We start from the raw sequence: 18,685 nt of genomic DNA, 5'->3' as shown, positions 1-18,685 counted from the left end.
GCCGTTCTTGCATTAATTTCACAGCTCAAGTTCTATCCTACATAAGTAACTTTTTTTCTGAATGACCACATTTGTCAATACAGTACTTGGCATTACAACTAACTTTGAGCTTTCCTTCTCACCCGACGGCAGGTAAGCTAAAAGCCTATCAGTTGTCTTGCCTGGGATTGCAGAATCTTCTTCAGTTAGCTCTATTTAAGTAAACTTCTTACTGCTCAATCTCACCTATGGTAGAACCCATTAGCAATAGCCATTTCGATGTCCTTCCATCTCAAACGGGGTATTCCCACAGGTCCTCTACCAGCTGGTGTCCACTCCAGGAACTATTCTAGGAATCTACCATCTTCCATCTTCTTAACATGCCCACACCATCGTAGTTAACCTTTTCCTATCACATGCAGAATACTTTCAATGCTAACCTTTTCCCTGATATCATCATTTCTCATTTTGTCAAGTCTCATGACCACCAAATCTTAAGTGGACTTTCATTTCTGCTGCTTACAGCTGACTTTTGGTTTTGGTAGTTAGGGACCACATCTCATGTCCATACATTAAAATTGGTCTAATATTGATGTGTAGATACTAAGTGATTTGATTATTCTGGGAATGTTATAAACTTTTAAAAGTGGATATAGCATGCACAGGTTACTAGTGAATTTTGTTATTCTATGGTCTATTTCTATATTTGACTTGCGTTCTTTCACATTTTAAAAATATTATCTAATGGTGACATAAAATAGGTATTGCTTACATGGCATCTCATAGCTACAGAAATGGTAGTACTGTACTCTACAGTATTATGTTACCGTTACATGTCTCAAATATTTTGCTATATAATTATCATTATAGTGTTACTACCAGATGTCAATATTCATCTTTATCATATAAAGTACAGTACTGTACTGTTTATATAGGACTGCTTTAATTTTCACAACAATATCTGGACCATCTGCAGTAATAATATTTGATCATATTACAGAAGTTCTATGTTATAATGGAACATCCATTGTCAATTCTGATGCCTTCAACACAAGAATCTAAAGTGCCACTGGCTTTTCAAAGCATCAGAATCCACATTATCCAGTACCAGAAGTTTTTAATTTCTTCGATTGTAAAATTACAGAATAGTTTTCCAGGCAATGTTACTGCTTACAAATTTAAAGGAATGCTATACAACTGCAGTAATTCTCTTTTATGTAAATATCTATTTCTTAATTCATCTTTGCTTATTTACTATGTAATCTTTGGAAGTCAACAGTTTCCTCCATACAAATATACAGTACATAATTGTTGATTAATTTTGAATAAAAATAACATGTACAGTACAAGGTTTATAAAATAAATTTAGTTATCTTCTTATCACCTACCTCACTCCTCTTTGGCTATAATCTCTCAATAAAATATGCTTAATGTAAATGTATAAACCAGAATAACTGGTCTTACATACAAAACTCATACATATCTGGCCTGTATTATATCTTTACATCTACCTAAATAATTCTTTATTCCTTCAACGGAAATACTCTGTTCTCTGTTGTTACTTACAGTAAGTGGAGCATAGCCAATTAAATACAACTCTTCTCTGTTGTTACTTAAAGTAAGTGGAACATAGCCAATTAAATACAACCCTTCTCTATTGTTACTTGGAGTAAGTGGAACATAGCCAATTAAATGTAAACCAAGATGGAGAATGATGACGAATAAGTAACAAAATGCTGGTTGGTGAAGAAAGATTCTTTTAATCATCAGAAGAGCTTGGGAATAAAATTTAACGATGAAGACGGGGAGGATCTCCCCAATGGTGTAGGGATAAATGCTTAAACCATTTGGGAATAACAATTAACTGTGAGAGAGCCAAAACTTTTCTTTAAAGAATAGCTCTATCTCTTACTTAATGAGTTATACAGGGGGGAAAAGTATTCAATATAGAAAAACAAAACAAAATTGAATAGAATTTTTTCCATATCTAACCCAATAAGGTGAAAATCTGATTTAAAACTTTAATGATGATAATCATAAAGATGATGAATATATGAGGTTTGCTCTTGGTGTCAATACAGTGGATATATTTTCTTTGCTTCATATTATCTAGGTTGCAGTATACTGACAGACATTAAATTATATAATCTCTCAGTAATAACCAAGAATTGTTTTTCAATGCATGGGTAAAAAGTTTGCCTTTCACATTCGAAAAACCATTATTTGTGGTTTAAATTTGCTAGATATGTAATACTGTAGTATGAGAGAAATTCACTCTCTAGTAGACCACTGGATTCAGAAATACATTACAACTTTAGTAACACTACATTACATTGGACTTCCAACTTGCACAAAATAACTTTCATATATCATTAGATATACACTGTACATTGCAATCCAATTTAAAATTTTGCACTGTTCAGTGTTTGCAACCCTTGGACTGCTTAATGTAGTATATTATGCTTATCTAATTGCTTATATTATACAGCTTGACAGTTCTTAGAATAAAATGTTTTCTCGTAATTTGAATAAAATCTGTTACAGTACTTGGACAAGAAAAATGAACCTTTAGTTGCAGTGTTAATCCAATGAAAAAGAATTTAAATGTTTCCTGTCAGTTTTGTGTTCAGAGCTGCATAGAAAAAGCTGAAAGTTTCATGCCCTCCCCAAGCCTTTATTTTTTGTTGATCTAACTTCTATTTTTGTGTAGATCCTAAATTGCTTTGTGTTGTGTTTGCAATAATTAAAATTGTAGAATAAGTAAGGAACATTATTTTTGGTATTTCTGTATGTGTATTGTAGGAAATTTTACCCATCTTTTTACTTCTGAAACTACTATAGTATCATATATAGTACTATGGTCCAGCACTTTGCTGCAGTAGAGGGGCTTGAGTGTCTCAATGATGGGCTGGGCAATGGCGGTGGGGTAGTTTATCCACCCTGGCAGGCTCAACCATACCGCTAATGCCAGTTCTGAGAGACCAGACCAAGACTGGACCCCCCTATAGGCCTTCTCCTTTATTTAAGATAGGCAAAGGCAAGGAGAAGGAAAACTCCAAAATCAAACCAAACAAGACCCCAACGGCGGAGCTTCCCAGCGCCGGCGGAAGAGGGCATTGCAACAAGGCGGGCCTTGACATAACAAGAACCCGGCAGCCCGATGCAACCAACATCGTAGAAGCCGCCTGTCTCATATGTCTTGAGCCGCGGTGAAAACGGTGTGGGCCAAGTGTGTGCGCGTGGCCGTTGCAAAGCCACGACCACCCAAAACAATATACCCAGCTACTGGCATTCTGTCGTTTCCTCCACCCCTCTTCATCTCTAGATAGGAGGCTGATGGCTAACGACAGAACCCAATACTCGGACACGAGTGGGCGCCGACGACGACGACGATTATCTACCAACCCACCAATTCTCACTTTACAACTAAACCCAATTTCATTGAATATCATAGTATTATATGCAGGAGTAAACTTAACTCCATAACTCAGGTTACCACTTTCTTCATAACAAATTCTCATTTTCATTGGTATAGTAATCAAATACTTAACAACACACAAACTATTAAACTGTTTACCTTTGGCATCTATTGACTCGATGGTCATTAGAAACTATCTAATTAAGAAAAATATTAAGTGTATTATAACTCAAGGTCTCTCTAATGTCCTATGACCCTTATAGAGCTTAAAGCACGAACTTGCTCATTGGTTTTACATTTAATTCTCTACTCTGTCTGTATGAGTATGGGTAAGTTTCATCTTAAGAATTTTAAAATGCATCAGACATAATTTCCTCATGAATAATTTTTCTTAAAGGGTACTAATTATTGCACTTATGGTGAATCAGTATTTAAGAACAGATAAGAGCACTCCAATATCTTTGGCAAAAGGATTCATCACTGGATTGGTTATAATCCTCACATATATGAAGTTTGACTCAGGAAATTTGAAACAGACCTATGATCCATGGTATTATCCACTTAAAATGTTATTTTGATAATAAAATAAATTTTTGAATATACTTACCCGGTGATTATAATAGCTGCAACTCTGTTGCTCGACAGAAAAACTCTACGGAAAAATTCGCCAGCGATCGCTACACAGGTAGGGGGTGTACTCAACAGCGCCATCTGTCGTTCAGATACCCAGTACTCATTGTAAACAAAGAACTCAATTTTCTCCTCGGTCCACTGCGTCTCTATTGGGGAGGAAGGGAGGGTCCTTTAATTTATAATCACCGGGTAAGTATATTCAAAAATTTATTTTATTATCAAAATAACATTTTTCAATATTTAACTTAGCCGGTGATTATAATAGCTGATTCACACCCAGGGGGGTGGGTAGAGACCAGCAAAATATGTTTACATCATATGAGCTAAGAATTTTTATTTCATTTTAGAAGTTATCAAAATAACAAAAACAAAATAAATAGGTACCTGGTAAGGAAGTCGACTTGAACAATTACTCTGCCTTTTTAAGTACGTCTTCCTTACGGAGCCTCGCGATCCTCTTAGGATGCTGAGCGACCCCTAGGATCTGAAGTATCAAGGGTTGCAACCCATACAACAGGACCTCATCAAAACCTCTAATCTAGGCGCTTCTCAAGAAATGACTTTGACCACCCGCCAAATCAACCAGGATGCGAAAGGCTTCTTAGCCTTCCGGACAACCCAAAAACAACAATAAAAACATTTCAAGAAAAAGATTAAAAAGGTTATGGAATTAGGGAATTGTAGCGGTTGAGCCCTCACCCACTACTGCACTCGCTGCTACGAATGGTCCCAGAGTGTAGCAGTTCTCGTAAAGAGACTGGACATCCTTAAGATAAAAAGACGCGAACACTGACTTGCTTCTCCAATAGGTTGCGTCCATTATACTTCGCAGAGATCTATTTTGTTTAAAGGCCACGGAAGTTGCGACAGCTCTAACTTCGTGTGTCCTTACCTTCAGCAAAGCTTGGTCTTCCTCATTCAGATGGGAATGAGCTTCTCGTATTAACAGTCTGATAAAATAGGATAAAGCATTCTTTGACATAGGCAAAGATGGTTTCTTAACTGAACACCATAAAGCTTCAGACGGGCCTCGTAAAGGTTTAGTTCGTTTTAAATAGAACTTAAGAGCTCTTACAGGGCATAAGACTCTTTCTAGTTCATTTCCAACTATATACGATAAGCTTGGAATATCGAACGATTTTGGCCAAGGTCGAGAAGGCAGCTCGTTTTTGGCTAGAAAACCAAGTTGTAGAGAACATGTAGCCGTTTCAGATGAGAATCCGATGTTCTTGCTGAAGGCATGAATCTCACTGACTCTTTTAGCTGTGGCTAAGCATACCAGGAAAAGAGTCTTTAAGGTGAGATCTTTCAGGGAGGCTGATTGTAGCGGCTCGAACCTGTCTGACATAAGGAATCTTAGTACCACGTCTAAATTCCAACCAGGTGTAACCAAACGACGCTCCTTCGTGGTCTCAAAAGACTTAAGGAGGTCCTGTAGATCTTTATTGTTGGAAAGATCTAAGCCTCTGTGACGGAAGACTGATGCCAACATGCTTCTGTAACCCTTGATAGTGGGAGCTGAAAGAGATCGTTCTTTCCTCAGATATAAGAGGAAGTCAGCTATTTGAGTTACAGAGGTACTGGTCGAGGATACGGATACTGACTTGCACCAGTTTCGGAAGATTTCCCACTTCGATTGGTAGACTCTAAGGGTGGATGTTCTCCTTGCTCTAGCAATCGCTCTGGCTGCCTCCTTCGAAAAGCCTCTAGCTCTCGAGAGTCTTTCGATATTCTGAAGGCAGTCAGACGAAGAGCGTGGAGGCCTTGGTGTACCTTCTTTACGTGTGGCTGACGTAGAAGGTCCACCCTTAGGGGAAGTGTTCTGGGAACGTCTACTAGCCATCGAAGTACCTCGGTGAACCATTCTCTCGCGGGCCAGAGGGGAGCAACTAGCGTCAACCTTGTCCCTTCGTGAGAGGCGAACTTCTGCAGTACCTTGTTGACAATCTTGAACGGAGGGAATGCATATAGATCTAGATGTGACCAATCTAGGAGAAAGGCATCTATATGAACTGCTGCTGGGTCCGGGATTGGTGAGCAAAATATTGGGAGCCTCTTGGTCATCGAGGTTGCGAAGAGATCTATGGTTGGCTGGCCCCAGGTGGCCCAAAGTCTCTTGCATACATCCTTGTGGAGGGTCCATTCTGTTGGAATTATTTGTCCCTTCCGACTGAGACAATCTGCCATGACATTCAAGTTGCCTTGGATGAACCTCGTTACTAGTGATATGTTTAGACCTTTTGACCAGGTGAGGAGGTCCCTTGCGATCTCATACAACGTCAGAGAGTAGGTCCCTCCTTGCTTGGAGATGTACGCCAAAGCCGTGGTGTTGTCCGAGTTCACCTCCACCACTTTGCCTTGAAGGAGAGACCTGAAGCTTTTCCAGGCCAGACGTACTGCCAGTAGCTCCTTGCAGTTGATATGCATTATCCTTTGACTCGAGTTCCATATTCCCGAGCATTCCCGACCGTCTAATGTCGCACCCCAGCCTACGTCCGATGCGTCCGAGAAGAGAACGTGGTTGGGAGTCTGAACAGCCAGGGGAAGACCCTCTCTTAGGTTGATATTGTCCTTTCACCAAGTCAGACAAGACTTTATCTTTTCGGAAACCGGGATCGAGACCGCTTCTAGCGTCTTGTCCTTTTTCCAGTGAAAAGCTAGATGGTATTGAAGAGGACGGAGGTGTAGTCTTCCTAGTGACACAAATTGTTCCATGGATGACAGCGTCCCTACCAGACTCATCCACAGCCTGACTGAGCAGCGTTCCTTCTTCAGCATCTTCTGGATGGATAGCAGGGCTGGGGGCTGATCGTCTTGTTGTTCAGCAACGTCCTCATCAGAGGGTTCCTCATCCGAAAACTGATGAGGAAACGGCAACGGAGTGGGCAACGTCTGGCTCGCTGAGTCCGGTCGCACTGGTGGATGCGTGACGGAGCCGGACGCAATATCATGGAACTGCTGCACAGTCTGTGAACTGTCAACAACCATGGGTGCGCGAGGAAGCACAGCGTCAACCCGAGACTGTCTAGACCGTCTGGGTTGTGCAGTCAACACCCTACCGGGTTGCTGAGGTTGACGCACTGCGTCAAAACAAGTCACCTCTGCTGGTTGTTGAACGTCCTGAACGTCAACAACCACCTCCGAGCGTCGCTTAACGTCAACGTGTGGCTGGCAACCCACACTGGGTCGCATCGGTGGAGGAACCACCTCAACTGGCAGACGCGAGTAGGTTACCTCAGCGTCAACAGGGCGCACAACCGACCGGTTGGAAGGTTGTTGGCCAGAAGGTTCGGTAGCAACCTTCTCCGCATTTAAGTCCTCTATCAAGGACGCAAGCTTGGACTGCATGTCTTGCAGCAAAGCCCATTTAGGGTCTACGGGAGCAGGTGTGGCAACAGACAGGGTTAGCGACTGAGGCGGAACCGTTTACCATCCCTGAAAACCTTGTTATGCGTGACATAATTGTACAGCAAAACTTCAAAGGCTCGAAAACAGTTGTGAAGTTGACCTGTAAACAACTTGGAGCGTCTCCTGGCTAGGCGCCAGGGAGAGTCTACCAGAATTGAGAAGTCTATCTGGGCAGAGGCATGAACTCCCAAGCCGAGAACTTCTCTCGTGTCATATCAGACTCTCGCTCTATAAACCAGTTTAAAAGAAGAGAAAGCAAAGGCTGTATCCCCCAAACTCCTCCTGGTAAAAAACCAGTCGCCTAGCCAACGTAACGCTCTCTAGGAGAGCGAGAGAGCACTAGCTTAAAAACAACGGCTTCGAAGTAGCTAGGCCTAGTGTAAGCTCTGACGTTTAGGCGAACGAGGAGCAGCAGTTACAAAGAGATCCGGACGAAGATCCTTAAAAAAATCATCATGATTTAATTAAAGTCCATAGGAGGCTAGGCAGCTTTAGGCTCCTCTCCATCTGACAGAGTCCTCAAGGGAATATCAGTAGGAGGGAGAACAGCAACTTCCTCATCTACAGGAACCTTGTCCGATAAAAACTGAGTCTCAAGCAAGGGAGAGACCTACCGTGGTGGCAATGCTTTACAAGCAGAGTCCACACTCACTGGTGCATTAGTAGCGGACCAGAACGCAACGTCATGTAACTGCTTGACAGTCTGTGAACTGTCAACAACTGAACTGTCAACCACAACAGGTGCGTGAGGACGCACAGCGTCCACTCGAGACTGCTTTGACTGCCTAGACTGAGCAGTCAAAATGACTCTAGAATGCGGAGGTTGACGCACAGCGTCAAAACAAGTCAACTCCGATTGTTAGTGAACGTCTTGAACGTCAACAGGAGCATCAGCAAGTGGCCTAACGTCCAAATGCGGCTGAAAAACCACACGAGACCGCATCGAGTGTGGTTCTAAACAACCTGACTGACGTGACTAAGCTACGCCAACGTCAACAGTAAGCACAAAGGAACGTTAGGTTGGCTGAAAGCCAGGATATCGATGAGATAAACGGCTAGACTCAACGGACTAATCGGTAGAATAGTCTTCCATAAGGGAGGCAAGCATATACTGCATGTCTTGCCATACAACCCATTAAGGATCAACGGAAATGGTTGTGGTAAGAGACGAGGGTAACGTCTGTGACCGCAACACTTTGCCTACAAAAAAAGACTCTCGGAGTCTGTGTTACGCTTTTTTTAGGCGGCGAGCAGTTATCCGATGACTGCATAGGGTCAGAGCTGTCCTAATGGTTGTAACCAGGACGCTGGACCTGTCCTGAAAGGACTGACTTTCGCTTAAGGGCTTCGAAACCTTGTGACAGGTTTCTTATGCGAAAAGCCTTCGGATGACGAGGAGAAACAACGTCTCTCTCGTCTTATGGTAGGGGAGATCTTGGTAAGATACACCCGATACCATAGAGGGAAAAACGTCTGTTCGTTGGTCAAGGCCTCTCGAACCCATAAGTCGTTTGACATTACTTCTCCCCTGGGCTTGGGAGCATGTAAGAGGTCCCGGACTAGGTGAACGACAGGCACGAACAGACGAACCCTCGGACGCAACACTGTAACACTTTGCGCCTCGGACGCAACACTGTAACACTTTGCGCATATCACTTTATCACTTCGATTTTCTGTTTTGCACTTATTTCTACCTGAAACACGCAATTCTACCCTTCATTAAAAGGTAGTAATTGCGAAATCAGTCGTATAATGCAAGCTCATTAATACCAGCAAAAAACAGAAAACATATTTTAAGATAAAAAAATCAGTGGCTGGGAAAGAGACTAAACACTAGTTCATATAACTACGTTTTCAATCTCTCACCGCACATAGCCTGGGGACGAGAATAAAAACCTAAAAACGTTTTATCCTTCCTCCCCGTACAGAGACTAGGGACGCGAGTAACACGAGAACAACGTTACCCGCTTGAACGGAACGTTTTCTCTCCTCTCTCTCCCTCCGTCTCTATCTCTCTCTCTCTTTCTCTCTTGATTTCGCACCTAAGAGAAGAGCCCAATTATATTTTGTCAAAAAAAAACATGTTATTTGACTAAAGGAAAAAACAAAGGTTTTTCAATAAAAAGTTCCTTTAAAATAGAATTTAAAACATTTAAGCTAAGAAAGAATGAACAAAACGTCAGAATCGATTTACTCTTACTGCAAAGTGAAACCGTGATACACTCTCTCTCTATCGTAACGATAGAGCGCATGTTGAACGTCCTGAACGTCAACAACTGCGTAGCATAAAAAAACTAAACGTTAGTTCATCTTTGAAAACAGTACGAAGACTATCAAAGAAATTCTTTCATAAAATATTACATTTAAAAAGTTTTAAATCCTTAGCTCTTTAAAAGCTAATTACGATATAAAGGGCTCAACGTTGATTAACTTCGGTTTCCAAGTTAGGACCGCCTACTCTCAGGAAAGGTCTATATAAACAAAACATTAAAATTTATTTTTATGTTTATAATAAATGGAAAGTTAATCGAAGAGGCCTAATAAAGGCGGAGAGATATAAAATATATAGAGGAAAATCTTTAACGTGATAAGAATTATTAAAAGCCTAAACACACTTCCGTCTAAGGGAAGGGTCGGCCATTTAAAAGTGAAAGAAAGTCCATACTCTCTTTGTCACCATAATTAAATCTATCCAAAACGAGTTCAAGATTTAAGATGAAGATAAAACACCTGCATAGCGAAGGCTCAAAACTAGAATAAAGTACTTCACCAATTAGTTGTGAAAAAACTCCAGTTTAGCAACAGCGAATAAGAGCGTCTTGTCGATAGCTCGACAGAGAGAAAATTGAGTTCTTTGTTTACAATGAGTACTGGGTATCTGAACGACAGATGGCGCTGTTGAGTACACCCCCTACCTGTGTAGCGATCGCTGGCGAATTTTTCCGTAGAGTTTTTCTGTCGAGCAACAGAGTTGCAGCTATTATAATCACCGGCTAAGTTAAATATTGAAAAGTTTAATATCCCTTTGAAATTCCTGTGCAGGCTATCTGACAAAAAGAATTATGGTCTAGCCATAAAAGAAGGGTCCAAAGTAACTCCCTCTAAATAAATAAATGTACTAGATATACAAAGAGTCAGGATATATCTAAGGTACTTGAAAATTGAATGAAAGCATCTCGAGAATACCCTAAAGTGACAACTCTACTTACTTCATATGAACCCTAATAAAGGATGGAAACTGGTTGTAAAAGCTGCCATAACTTATCAACTAATTGAATATTAGTGAAAGAAAAACGACCCAAACCAAAATTACCTTGATGTAAATTTAGTCTTACTGTAAGATTTACTTGTATGGATACTCTCTTCCAGGTAGGATCAACCTGTCTTCAAAACTGGGTGACAATACATCTGTCAAGGATGAAAAGAAAAATAGAATTTTAAAAATAAAATTCACATTTCTATATTCACCTGAGGTTCATATTGCTTCTTCTCCAGAAGCATTACCAGTAAAATTTCCCCATTTTCTTTCACTTCAAAAAATACAGGCCCTTAACAAAGGAATAGAGCCCTCTAGTGGTAAGCAGTCAGGAGCCCAGGTTGCAGTGTCAGGTACAGTGGAACCTCTACACACGAATGTATCTACATCCGAATTTTCCAACATCCGAAGTAAAATTCGAGCAATTTTTCGACTCTACACCCGAATTTTATTTCGACACACGAAGTAAGCAATTTTCGTCGTACCGGTTGTATCCGAATTTTTCGACACGCGAAGTACAATTCGAACACATTCCTACTCTACACCCGAATTTTTTTTCGACACCCGAAGTAAACAATACTCGTACGCGTAGATGGCACTCATATCGCCGGATGTATTTTTTATTTCTGCCGATAGAAGGCAGCACTTCGACCTTGGAGGGACCCTCAATTAGCGTGGCTTGGGTAATTCCTCTGTTCTCTTCGGCTTCGTGTGGTTGTGCCCTGTGCGTTCTGCTATTAACTGTATTTTAATCGTGATTTTTTACGTACATCCTTTTACGTTTTTTTACGTAAAGCATGGGTCCTAAAAGGCTTAGTTTCGCAAGTGGTAGTGGTAGTGGTGAGAAAAGGAAGAAGGAAATGCTTTCTTTAGAAGTAAAGCAAGAAATTATTGAAAAGCATGAGCGTGGCATCCACGTGAGTGAACTTGCATAAGAATATGGCTGGACTTTCTAAAGTAAAGTGAAGCGTAGTAGGTGTAAGTGGGGTAGTCCAACTGTGTTCTCTAGGGCCTGTCACGGCCCTCCCCTTTGATGAAGGGATTATCTAAATGGAAGACAGCCTGTGAATAGTGGTTTTCACACGCCCTTGTTGTATACATGACACCCACAAGGTGATCGCGCGAGGGTAGTAACCTCTGCATTCCATGCTTTTATCTTTCTCTAGTATATTTGGAAGATTTATATTAGAAAAGTGTAAGAAGGACCCTTTTCACCAGGCGTCACAGGTCTCTTCCCAGAAATAGATTTTTCCTTCGTCAAAATCCCTTTATTACATGTCTATTATCTAATCCCCTACTGCTGCTACCTCCGCGGTCACCTAAGGCACCGGAGGAAGCAGCAGGGCCTACCGGAACTGCGTCACAATCGCTCGCCATTCATTCCTATTTCTAGCACGCTCTCTTGCCTCTCTCACATCTATCCTCTTATCACCCAGAGCTTTCTTCACTTCATCCATCCACCCAAACCTTGGCCTTCCTCTTGTACTTCTCCAATCAACTCTTGCATTCATCACCTTCTTTAGCAGACAGCCATTTTCCATTCTCTAAACATGGCCAAACCACCTCAACACATTCATATCCACTCTAGCTGCTAACTCATTTCTTACACCCATTCTCACCCTCACCACTTCGTTCCTAACCCTATCTACTCGACATACACCAGCCATACTCCTTAGACACTTCATCTCAAACACATTCAATTTCTCTCTCTCCGTCACTTTATTCCCCACAACTCCGATCCATACATCACAGTTGGTACAATCACTTTCTCATATAGAACTCTCTTTACATTCATTCCCTTAACTGCCCCCAACACTTTGCAACCTTCATTCACCCTCTGACGTACATCTGCTTCCACTCCACCATTTGCTGCAACAACAGACCCCAAGTACTTAAACTGATCCACCTCCTCAAGTAACTCTCCATTCAACATGACATTCAACCTTGCACCACCTTCCCTTCTCGTACATCTCATAACTTTACTCTTACCCACATTAACTCTCAACTTCCTTCTCTCACACACCCTTCCAAATTCTGTCACTAGTCGGTCAAGCTTCTCTTCTGTGTCTGCAACCAGTACAGTATCATCCGCAAACAACAACTGATTTACCTCCCATTCATGGTCATTCTCGTCTACCAGTTTTAATCCTCGTCCAAGCACTCGAGCATTCACCTCTCTCACCACTCCATCAACATACAAGTTAAACAACCACGGCGACATCACACATCCCTGTCTCAGCCCCACTCTCACTGGAAACCAATCACTCCCTTGATAAACTGTTTAAACTATGGTTTGAAATACTGGGTTCCAGACTGTTTTCTAAAGTAATTAAAAATGCAGAATTGTATTGTAGATTGTCATTTTAAGATGATGTTTTGCGAATGCTGACTTGGTACACCATTGAGCTGTTGCTAAAAATTTCCCAAAACATATTTCTATAAAATATTAAGGCAGCTGCACTACTAATATCATGTACCTTAACTTTCAAGCATTTTATGATTGGATCTAATTACTTGTACACTTCTGTGACAAAATTTTTAAACAAGGAATACCAGAGTATTTTTAGTTAAGGGCAGTTATGGAAAATTAGTAACAAAACAAATTAAGGACACTACCTCTACCACCTTTCCTTTAGTCCAAATAGTACGGCTCTTACTGGACAAAGAAAACTACTCTCTACTGAACTGTCTTCATTCAGATTTTAATAAGGGGATGTGCAAAAATTGAGGCAGACTCCTAGTTTTAAAATAATTTTTAGCTCTGAAGGAAGGTAAAAAACAACTAGATCATATTGTGTTCCCCAAAGTCTACCTTTATTAACGCTTGTAATTCACTTATGCATTTAGCCGGCAGTAAAAATATGCGAATGACTATGGGAGGGGGTTATAGGTTTGGCAACAGGTTGAGAAGGACCAGAATTACCAAGACTATGGAAGGATTCACTAGACTTCTGAATTTTAACAAAGATAGCAAGTGATGTCAAGAGCTTGTGAAACTTATCACTATCGAAATATGGCTGAACTTGTGTTGTCTAAAGGTGGAGGCATGTCAATATCATCGTTATCTCCACTATAATCAACTAGCCTAGTCTTCCTGGCTTCTCCCCTAAACTAACTTGAAGTTTATTTTGTGCTAGAACTGTTAACTTGATCGGAAAACACTGAAACATACTTTTCCATGAGTGATACCAAGAGTGAAACGCACTCTTCACAACGATCACTGTATTTAAATACTGTGACTGAATTGCCCCAGACATAATACACAAAAGAAAATGGGATCATGATCTCCAAGAAATAATTCCTGTGCCCATTCCAGGCAATAATTGCTAACTAAACTATGGGAAGACATCTTAAAATACAGTATGTAAACAATCTGAAAGGGTGTGATCGAAGCAGGTAAATGAAAATGACTGAAGACAAAGAGTACCTAATGTGGCAACCTGGGCTTTTTACAACTAACTGATAGAGGGCTCTATTCCTTTGTTAAGAGTATGTATTTGTCAAAGCAAAAGAAAATGGGAAAATTTTTAAAATCTTTGGGTAGGGTAATCTTGATTAAACCGGGCTTCTGGAGAAGAAGCAACATTAATATCAGAGGAGATTTAGAGAAATAAATTTTCTCTCATCAGCTTCTTGTCCACTCCAGTAAAATACACTAAATACTGAAAGATATACATTTTTATGATCTAAAAAAGGTATGGGCTTTCATGTGTAGATAATAACGGGTAGCACAGCTGAACTACCCAAATTCAATTAACCTATGAAGGGCAAACAATACTGAGAAAAAATAAGTAAAGGAGACTCAATATTCTATTTTCTCAAGAATTCTGGTGATTGTAGGTACCTGTGACTCATAACGAGCCTGAAATAAGTCAAATAATTTTGTATACTGGACACTAAGATTATCAGAACACATGTAAATAATTCTAGCTCTAGAGAAGGGAACCTTTCAGTCACTTTCTCAACTACAATAGAATACAATAATTTAATGTATGTCCTAATGAATTACAGGAACCACATCAAGTTAGTCGGCATGTATGCTGGATTTGAATTCCATCATCCGCATAACAGACAAGGCGACTATCGAATATAAAAACTTGATTCCCTACTGGGTAAAAAAGTAGGCTGTGTTTAGCCTTGGATTCCCTGATATCCCTCACACAAGAAGCCAATAAGAACAACTTCTCTTGATTACTAAGTCCCCTCCTGGTCAAATAAGCTTTTCTAAATGGAATCTGCACAACCTTGTAATTACAGTATACGCAACAGTTATAATAGAATGAAATGCTCAGGCAACTGGCACTTAAGTAAATGAAGTTATCATGCAAAAAAAAAAAGTCATGATGTGATGAAATGGGGTCAAGAGGAGGAGGGTGTTGAAAAGAATCTTTAGTAATGTCAGGTTTGCTATTCAAGGCAAACTGTGTGCAGCTTTCCCTTAAGGAGTGGAAGTGTTTGATAATGTTCTATGTCTCCTCTAGACTTGAGCTCTTGACTATCTTCTCATTTCTCTCCAGCTATGTTTTAATAATTTTTTGGGTAAACCTATCGTTAAGGCACAAATCTAGGCATTACCTATGTTTAAATTCTGTCTTGCTTTCCTCTAGGACAACTCTAACAGTTACTTGGACCATTGACACATGCAGCTTTGAGTTCAAACTAAATCCCAGATTTTATTGATTAAAACTGAAAACTTATTGTATTCTTGAGTTGAAGAGTCAAGTAACAGACTGTAGTGGCTTACTGCCTGTCTCCCCTTATTTTCAATACCTTGAAATCTTACCAACTCTTGCTTTGGTCATAACTTTCACCATAGGAGACTACCATTACTCCCATAATGATAGAATATACATTCTTAATAACAAACATTTATTTTTTAACATAATCAATGTTTAACCAATATTTGTAGCCTTCATGAATCCTTGAAACATGTTATTTTTATTAGTAAAATAAATTTTTGAATATACTTACCCGATAATCATGTAGCTGTCAACTCCGTTGCCCGACAGAATTCTATGGAGGGATACGCCAGCTATCACAATACTAGAAGGGGGTGTACTTACCAGCGCCACCTGTGGCCAGGTACTATAGTACTTCTTGTTGACACCTCCTCAATTTTTCCTCGGTCCACTGGTTCTCTATGGGGAGGAAGGGAGGGTCGATTAAATCATGATTATCGGGTAAGTATATTCAAAAATTTATTTTACTAATAAAAATAACATTTTTCAATATTAAACTTACCCGATAATCATGTAGCTGATTCACACCCAGGGGGGTGGGTGAAAAACCAGTGTACAAGACTAAAGGATAGCTAAGTATCCCGTATTTCATATAATCAGTTATCCACAATAACAATGAAATAATAAGTACCTGGTAAGGAAGTCGACTTGAACCGTTACTCTGCCTTTAATAAGATCGTCTTCCTTACTGAGCGCAGCGTTCCTCTTGGGAGGCTGAATCAACTCAAAGGTGCTAAAGTATACAGGGCTGCAACCCATACTAAAGGACCTCATCACAACCTTTAACCTCGGCGCTTCTCAAGAAAGAATTGACCACCCGCCAAATCAACAAGGATGTGGAAGGCTTCTTAGCCGACCGTACAACCCATAAAAAGTATTCAAGAGAAAGGTTAAAAGGTTATGGGATTATGGGAATGTAGTGGCTGAGCCCTCGCCTACTACTGCATTCGTTGCTACGAATGGTCCCAGGGTGTAGCAGTACTCGTAAAGAGACTGGACATCTTTGAGATAGAATGATGCGAACACTGACTTGCTTCTCCAATAGGTTGCATCCATAACACTCTGCAGAGAATGGCTCTGTTTGAAGGCCACTGAAGTAGCCACAGCTCCCACTTCATGTGTCCTTACCTTCAGCAAAGCAAGGTCTTCTTCCTTCAGATGAGAATGTGTTTCTCTAATCAGAAGCCTGAATAGTAAGAAACTGAGTTCTTAGAACTTGGAAAAGAAGGTTTCTTGATAGCACACTATAAGGCTTCTGATTGTCCTTGTAAAGGTTAAGACCTTTTTAGATAGTACCTAAGAGCTCTAACTGGGCAAAGTACTCTCTTCAGATCATTCCCCACCAAGTTGGACAGGCTTGGGATCTCGAACGACTTAGGCCAAGGACGTGAAGGAAGCTCGTTTAGCAAAAACCGAGCTGCAAGGAACATGTAGCCGTTTCAGATGTGAAAACAATGATCCTGCTGAAGGCGTGGATCTCACTTACTCTTTTAGCTGTTGTCAAGCACACGAGGAAAAGAGTTTTTAATGTGAGGTCCTAAAAAGAGGCTGATTGGAGAGGTTCAAATCTTGATGACATAAGGAACCTTAGGACCACGTCTAGATTCCAGCCTGGAGTGGACAACCGACGTTCCTTTGAGGTCTCAAAAGACCTAGGGAGGTCCTGTAGATCTTTGTTGGTGGAAAGATCCAAGCCTCTGTGGCGGAAAACCGCTGCCAACATACTTCTGTAACCCTTGATCGTAGGAGCTGAAAGGGATCTTACTTTCCTTAGATATAACAGGAAGTCAGCAATCTGGGTTACAGTGGTACTGGTTGAGGAAACTGCATTGGTCTTGTACCAGCTACGGAAGACTTCCCCTTGAGACTGATAGATTCTGAGAGTGGATGTTCTCCTTGCTTTGGCAATCGCTCTGGCTGCCTCCTTCGAAAAGCCCCTAGCTCTTGAGAGTCTTTCGAAAGTCTGAAGGCAGTCAGACGAAGAGCGTGGAGGATTGGGTGTACCTTCTTTACGTGAGGTAGACTTAGAAGGTTCACTCCTAGAGGAAGAGTCCTGGGAATGTCGACCAGCCATTGCAGTACCTCTAAGAACCATTCTCTCGCGGGCCAGAGCGGAGCCAACCAACGTCAGCCGTGTCCCTTTGTGAGAGGAGAACTTCTGAAGTACCCTGTTGACAATCTTGAACGGCGGGAATGCATACAGGTCGAGATGGAACCAATCCAGTAGAAAAGCATCCACGTGAACTGCTGCTGGGTCTGGAATCGGAGAACAATACAACAGGAGTCTCTAGGTTATCGAGGTAGTGAACAGATCTATGGTTGGCTGACCCCACAGGGCCCAAAGTCTGCTGCAAACATTCTTGAGAAGGGTCCACTCTGTGGGGATGACCTGACCCTTCCGTCTGAGGTGATCTGCCATGACATTCATACCGCCCTGAATGAACCTCGTTACCAGTTAGCTTTCGATCTTTAGACCAGATGAGTAGGTCCCTTGCGATCTAGAACAACTTCCACGAAAGAGTCCCTCCCTGCTTGAAGATGTAAGCCAGGGCTGTGGTGTTGTCAGAGTCCACCTCCACCACTTTGTTAAGCTGGAGGGACTTGAAGTTTATCAAGGCCAGAATAACCGCCAACAACTCCTTGCAATTGATGTGAAGTGTCCTTTGCTCCTGATTCCATGTTCCCGAGCATTCTTGTCCGTCCAAAGTCGCACCCCAGCCCGAGTCTGATGCGTCCGAGAGGAGACGGCGGTCGTGTTTCTGAACAGCCAAAGGTAGACTTCCTTGAGAAGAAAGCTGTTCTTACACCACGCGAGAGAAGACCTCCTCTCTTCGGAAACAGGAACTGAGACCGTCTCTAGCGTCATGTCCTTTATCCAGTGAGCAGCTAGATGATACTGAAGGGGGGGGAGGTGGAGTCTCCCTAACACGATGAACAGGGCCAGCGATGAAAGTGTCCCTGTTAGACTCATCCACTACCTGACTGAGCATCGGTTCCTTCTCAGCATGCTCTGGATGCATTCTAGGGCTTGGAAGATCCTTGGGGCCGACGGAAAAGTCCGAAAAGCTCGACTCTGAAGATCCATACCCAAGGAGACAATGGTCTGGGATGGAACGAGCTGAGACTCCTCAAAATTGACCAGGAGGCCCAGTTCCTTGGTCAGATCCATAGTCCATTTGAAAATCTCCAGACAGCGACGACTTGTGGGAGCTCTTAAAAGCCAGTCGTCTGACGGAGCCGGACACAAGATCA

The 18,685-nt window shown here is 41.4% G+C and overlaps 1 protein-coding gene across 1 annotated transcript in view; it reads right to left on the bottom strand.

Moving 5' to 3' along the window:
• Nucleotides 1-10,743: 10,743 nt before the first annotated feature.
• Nucleotides 10,744-18,685, bottom strand: part of LOC137651923 (uncharacterized) — a 338,520-nt gene continuing 330,578 nt past the window's right edge. Inside the window, exon 6 of the transcript XR_011046133.1 lies at nucleotides 10,744-10,846. The gene's annotated coding sequence lies outside the window, so the exon portion shown is untranslated. The remainder of the gene's footprint in view (nucleotides 10,847-18,685) is intronic.

Source organism: Palaemon carinicauda, chromosome 13 (assembly GCF_036898095.1).
Source record: "Palaemon carinicauda isolate YSFRI2023 chromosome 13, ASM3689809v2, whole genome shotgun sequence".
Classification (NCBI taxonomy): Eukaryota; Metazoa; Arthropoda; class Malacostraca; order Decapoda; family Palaemonidae; genus Palaemon; species Palaemon carinicauda.
This window is presented reverse-complemented; position numbering and strand designations above follow the sequence as displayed.